The sequence below is a fragment of the Sorex araneus genome, chromosome 1 (genome assembly GCF_027595985.1).
Source record: "Sorex araneus isolate mSorAra2 chromosome 1, mSorAra2.pri, whole genome shotgun sequence".
Lineage (NCBI taxonomy): Eukaryota > Metazoa > Chordata > Mammalia > Eulipotyphla > Soricidae > Sorex > Sorex araneus.
Window position 1 is genome coordinate 299,051,517 of NC_073302.1, and position 6,000 is coordinate 299,057,516.

Genomic DNA, 6,000 nt, shown 5'->3' on the forward strand with positions numbered 1-6,000 from the left:
CCCCTGCCTACCCACCCACCCCATGAGTTTGGTGTCAGGCTCCGAGGGTTTTGCTTTCTTCTGAGCATTTTCCCCAGGGCACCATCCCTGCTCTGCACGCCCTGGATGGGGCCTGGGGACGGGCCTGAAGCCCCTGGTCACTGCTGGCCCCCGGGATGGGAACCCACCCTGCAAGCCTGTCACAGTACGCGCCTCTGTCCCGAGTTCCCAGGGGGACCCTGGAACGGGCCCCAGCGGGTTATTTTGATCTTTCGGAGGCTGAGTGCAGTTTCACCGCCTGACACGCACGGGGCCGCCTGCGCACCCCTGGGGAGCCGAGCCCGGGCCTCTCTGGGCCGTGGCTGTGCTGGGTGGGAGCCCAGGCTACCGGCAAGCCCACCGCACCCGCCTCAGCCCCACCGGCTCCTCCGCCCTGAGCCTCTGGCCGCGTCTCACTCAGCCCCGGGGTCAGAGGGCGGGGGATCGGCTCGTTTCCCGAGTCAGTCTCCTGATGCTGACAGGCCAGTGGCGGGTCGAAGGTGGGGGGCCGGGGGCAGAGAGCGAGGATGGGGCTTGGGGCTCCCACAGCCCCAGGCCAGCCGCGGGGACCAAGAACCACCCGGAGAGGGGCTGGGGCCGCAGGGCCACGGTCCTGCTCGCCTGGCACACGCCCGGCCTGGGTTCTGCCCTGGCACCCTGGGACCGACCCCTGAGCGCAGGACCGGGTGTGGCCCCCACACTAGACACAGACTCTCTGGAAGGCCTCCGGGCCCGTCCTTGGAGCCTGGGCACTTCTCCTTTTGGGTTCCTCTTCTCCCGAGGGCGGGCGCTGGCCGGAGCTGGCCGGGACCTCCGGGATCAGGCGTCTAGGGAGGGAGCAGCTTCCTCCACTCTCAGCCTGAGGTCAGGCCGCCGCCCCATCCCGGCACCGCCCGGCCCACACCCACCGAACCTTCAGTCACCGAAAAGCCGGACCAGTTGCCGTGGGAACCGCATGGGACCCGCTGAGGCTGCAGGGAAGGGCGAGCGCTGAGCAGCCCCGGGAGGACGGAGGTGGCGTCTCCTGGCGCCTGTGGGGTGGCGAGCCTGCCAGGCCGTCACGGGCCGCAGATGGCGGCTCGAGAACACACAGTCCTTGCCGGCACTCACGGTTCTGTGCCGTGGAAAGGGTTCGGGCATGTCCCCGGTTCTCTTTGGTCTCTTGGTTTTCAGCTTTGGCCGGGCCCACGGCAGTGTGGTGGCGACCCCCCGGGGGGACGGAAAGCTCGGGGTGGCGACCCCCCTGGGGGGGATGGAAAGCTCGGGGTGGCGACCCCCCTGGGGGGAATGGAAAGCTCGGGGTGGCAATTCCCCCGGGGGGGGGACGGAGAGCTCAGGGTGGTGATCCCCTGGGGGGGGACGGAAAGCTCGGGGTGGCGTGGCGACCCCTGGGGGGGGGGACGGAGAGCTCGGGGTGGCGGCCACTCAGGGCCCTCCCTGTTACTTGCCATTCAGGAGGGCAAAGCAAATGAGGCCAACGGTCTAAGAGCTCAGATGGGGCTGGAGCGACAGCACAGCAGGGAGGGCATTTGCCTTACATGCGGCCGACCCAGGTTCGATTCCCAGCATTCCATCTGGTCCCCCGAGCACCACCAGGAGTGATACCTGAGTGCAGAGTCAGGGGTAACCCCTGAGCATTGCCGGGTGAGACCCAAAATGGAAAAAAGGAAGAACACAGCCAGCCGTGGGCTGCAGGACCGGCTGCCCGGCCTCTCTCCCTGCGTCTCTAAGGGACACTGGTTCACTCCCAGACGACTGGTGCGGCTCTCGTAACCCACCTTACTACTTGTCTTTTCTCACTGTGTTTAACACCGTGGTCTACCGAGCTGTTCACGATACAGCTGCCAACAGGCCTTCTGTGTTCCCGCGCCCGTCTCACCAGCATGGACCGTCCCTCCAGCCTGGCCCCCAGTTTCCCACCCACCCCTAGCCTTCCGCCTGAGCGGGCACCAAGTAATGCTCCTCCAGGCAGTGCTCAGGGCTCAGCTTCCTGGGCTCTGGGGTTTGCTGTGGGCTGGTGCTCCTGGAAGCAGATAGCACTGCGGACAGACCCCGCCTCCCTGGAGCCCGGCACACGCAAGGAGCCTGGCCTGGGGGTCGCGTCCTGCTCCAGGCCTGGCTGCGCTGAACCCGGCAGCAGACAGAGCGGGCGGAGCTGCTGTGCGCCATGCCGCCACCAGAGGGAGCCACTAGAACAGGGGAAGGGGCCGCCCGAGGTGGTCCCAGATCAGGATCGGCTTCCTGCTGAGTGCACGAAGGGGTTGCAGAGGGGGACCCGGGGGCGGTCAGAGGTGGGAGGTTGGGGATAGGCGGGAGGAAGGGGCAGGCGCTGACCACTGGGGGCAGCTTTGTCCATCTCTGACTTTTTTCCCCATTTATTTATACATTTATTATTCAGAGTAGCACTGTTGTCCCGTTGCTCATCGATTTGCTCCAGCGGGCACCAGTGATGTCTCCATTGTGAGACTTGTTGTTACTGTTTTTGGCATATTGAATACGCCACAGAGAGCTTGCCAGGCTCTGCCGTGCGGGCGGGATACTCTCAGTAGCTTGCCGGGCTCTCCGAGAGGGGCTGAGGAATCGAACCCGGGTCGGCCGAGTGCAAGGCAAACACTCTACCTGCTATGCTACTGCTCCAGCCCATATTATCTAAATTAGTAGGTTTTTTCCCATCTCTGACTTTAACCAGGAAACACTGATGCATCCTGGGGTCGTTGCCTCTTTCAGTTTATTTTTTTAAATTTATTCTTTTATTGAATCACCATGTGGAAAGTTACAAAGCTTTCAGGTTTAAGTCTCAGTTAAACAGTGCTCGAACACCCATCCCTTCACCAGTGCACATATTCCACCACCAAGAATCACAGTATACCTCCCCCCCACCTCCCCAGCCCCCCACCCCGCATGTGTAACTGGTAAGACAGATTTCCACACATTACCTGAGTTTTATTTACTTTCCCCTACATTATTATTATTATTTTGTTGTTATTGAATCACTGTGAGATGCACAGTTGCATGCCACGACCCGTCTCCACCTTCGGACCGTCCCGTGGCGGGGTGAGCGGTCCCGGCTGCGAGCCCCCCGCTACCCCAGTGTGCTTCGCCAATGGACATTTTTTTTCTGTTTTTTTTTTTTCTTTTTGGGTCACACCCGGCAATGCCCAGGGGTCACTCCTGGCTCTGCACTCAGGAATCACCCCTGGCGGCGCATTGGAGACCCTATGGGATGCTGGGAATCGAACCCGAATTGGTCACATGCAAGGAGACGCCCCCCCCCCCCCCCCACCGCTGTGCTGTGGCTCCAGCCCCCCTTCTGTCTGTCTGGGTCTCTCCAGCCACGCTGACTTACAAGCAGGAAGCGAGTCCCCCGCGAGGCCCGGCAGGAGGGGGCTGGGCCTGGTGTGGGCCTGGCGGGTGCAGGGCTGACCCCTCCCTCGGGGCTCCCCAGACCCTCCCCCTGCTTGTCAGGCACCAGCCAGGGAAGCGGCCGGGCTCCATTCACAGTGCTCCCCGCACACTCGGGCAGAAGTGCAGTGAAGGACCAGAGCCAGGGCGTCAAAGCAGAGGCCAGAAACCTGTGCAGTGAAATCCTGCCTCCGGGAGGCGCCTTCCGGCCCGGGCAGGCGCTTCTGAGCGTCAGGGAGAGGCGCGGCCCTTTGGGGGAAGCAGCCCCAAATCCACTGTCACCGGGGCTGGGTCGGGGTCTCGGGCTCTTCCTTGTCAGGCATGAAGACGCCCAAGAGGAGACGACGGCCCGAGACCCCCGAGGGCAGGGCACTGCGCTCTCTCTCGCTCACTTCGTCACGAGCCAAGGCCCGGGGGCTCCCGCAGAGCCGGTGCTGTCCGCCTCTCAGAGTCGGGGCCCACATCTCCCAGTTGCCAACTTCTGTGGCCATTTTCAGGCCTTCCCAGCCGTGAGCCCAAAGGCTCAAGGGTGTTTGTTCCCTCAGGGCCCCGGGGCCTGTGTCCAGTCCCCATGTCCAGTCCTTTAGCAGAGGCGAGATCAGGGAAGCGGGAGTGAGACCTGATGTGCAGTTCCTCGGGCTTCCAGCTCAGAGCTGTGGGGACCCCCGTGAGGACGTCCACACGCCCCCTGCCCCCCCCCCCCCCCCCCCGCCTCACCAGGGTCCTTGGCGCCTGGGGCCAGCACTGTCTGCAGTGGCCAGCTGGCTGGGCTTCTGGCTTCTCCGGGGGAAGCTTCCTTCCGGCTGAATCCGCCCTGACCCCCCTGTGCACGCGTCCGGGCGCCTGGCTGCCCCTCACACAGCGGGAAGCCTGTCTGTCTGTCTGCCTGTCTGTCTGCCTGTCTGTCTGTCTGTCTGTCTGCCTGCCTGTCTGTCTGCCTGCCTGTCTGTCTGTCTGCCTGTCTGTCTGCCTGTCTGTCTGTCTGTCTGCCTGTCTGTCTGTCTGTCTGTCTGTCTGCCTGTCTGTCTGCCTGCCTGTCTGTCTGCCTGTCTGTCTGTCTGTCTGCCTGTCTGTCTGTCTGCCTGCCTGCCTGTCTGTCTGTCCGTCTGCCTGTCTGTCTGTCTGTCTGCCTGTCTGTCTGTCCGTCTGCCTGTCTGTCTGTCTGCCTGCCTGTCTGTCTGTCTGTCTGCCTGTCTGTCTGTCTGTCTGTCTGCCTGCCTGTCTGTCTGCCTGCCTGTCTGTCTGTCTGCCTGTCTGTCTGTCTGCCTGCCTGCCTGTCTGTTTGCCTGTCTGTCTGTTTGCCTGTCTGTCTGTCTGCCTGTCTGCCTGTCTGTCTGCCTGCCTGTCTGTCTGCCTGTCTGTCTGCCTGCCTGTCTGTCTGCCTGCCTGCCTGCCTGTCTGTTTGCCTGTCTGTCTGTCTGCCTGTCTGCCTGTCTGTCTGCCTGCCTGTCTGTCTGCCTGTCTGTCTGTCTGCCTGTCTGTCTGTCCATCTGCCTGTCTGTCTGTCTGTCTGTCCGTCTGTCTGTCCGTCTGCCTGTCTGTCTGTCTGTCTGCCTGTCTGTCTGTCCATCTGCCTGTCTGTCTGTCTGCCTGCCTGTTTGCCTGTCTGTCTGTCTGCCTGTCTGCCTGTCTGTCTGCCTGCCTGTCTGTCTGCCTGTCTGTCTGTCTGCCTGTCTGTCTGTCTGCCTGCCTGCCTGTCTGTCTGTCCGTCTGCCTGTCTGTCTGTCTGTCTGCCTGTCTGTCTGTCTGTCTGCCTGTCTGTCTGTCTGCCTGCCTGCCTGTCTGTCTGTCCGTCTGCCTGTCTGTCTGTCTGTCTGCCTGCCTGTCTGTCTGTCTGTCTGTCCGTCTGGGTCTTTCCCGGAGCCTTGGGGTTTCCTGAGAGACCGAGTTGCCGACACCCTGAGTGGCCGCATGCTCATGGACTCTGACGTGACCCAGACCCGCCAGGCGTCACGCAGCACAAACCCAGATTCCTCAGCGCCGTGGGGCGTCCGAACAACCTCCCACAAGGCCCGATCATCCTCAGGGCCTGAGGGTCGGGCGACACCCCTGCTCACCCGGGTCTCCGTCTCCAACCATCCTCATAGTTCGAGCACTGGCGCGAGGGCCCAGGCGCAGGGGGCACTTCCCGCCCTGCACCCCTCCCCGTAGAGCGGCCCCCAGTCTCCGCAGGCCCTGCTGGCTCAGAGGGCAGAGATGGCAGCTCCCGGTAGGCCCTGGGCCTGGGCCGGCCACGGGACTCGCCTTCTCTCGCCGTGAGTCGCGGCCTCCAGGGGGGAAACGGGAATTCGGCTTCCTGGGTGGGTGGATGCTACTGCATTGACGTGCAGCATCGGGCTGCGGCACGAGCAGGAGAGAGGGAGCCGCGCTCGCCCGGCCACACCAGCAGCGCCGGGACACAGTCCAGCCAGGAGAGAGCCAGGTCCCAGCACGAAGGCTCGCTCCACCCGGACCCCCGCCCCACCCCGCCCTTGGCATGCGCTCTGTGCTTCTTGGGTTTTGGTTTTGGCTGTGCTCAGGGCTGACGCCTGGCTCTGTGCTTAGGAATCACACCCGACTGAGCTCGGGGCTGACTCCCGG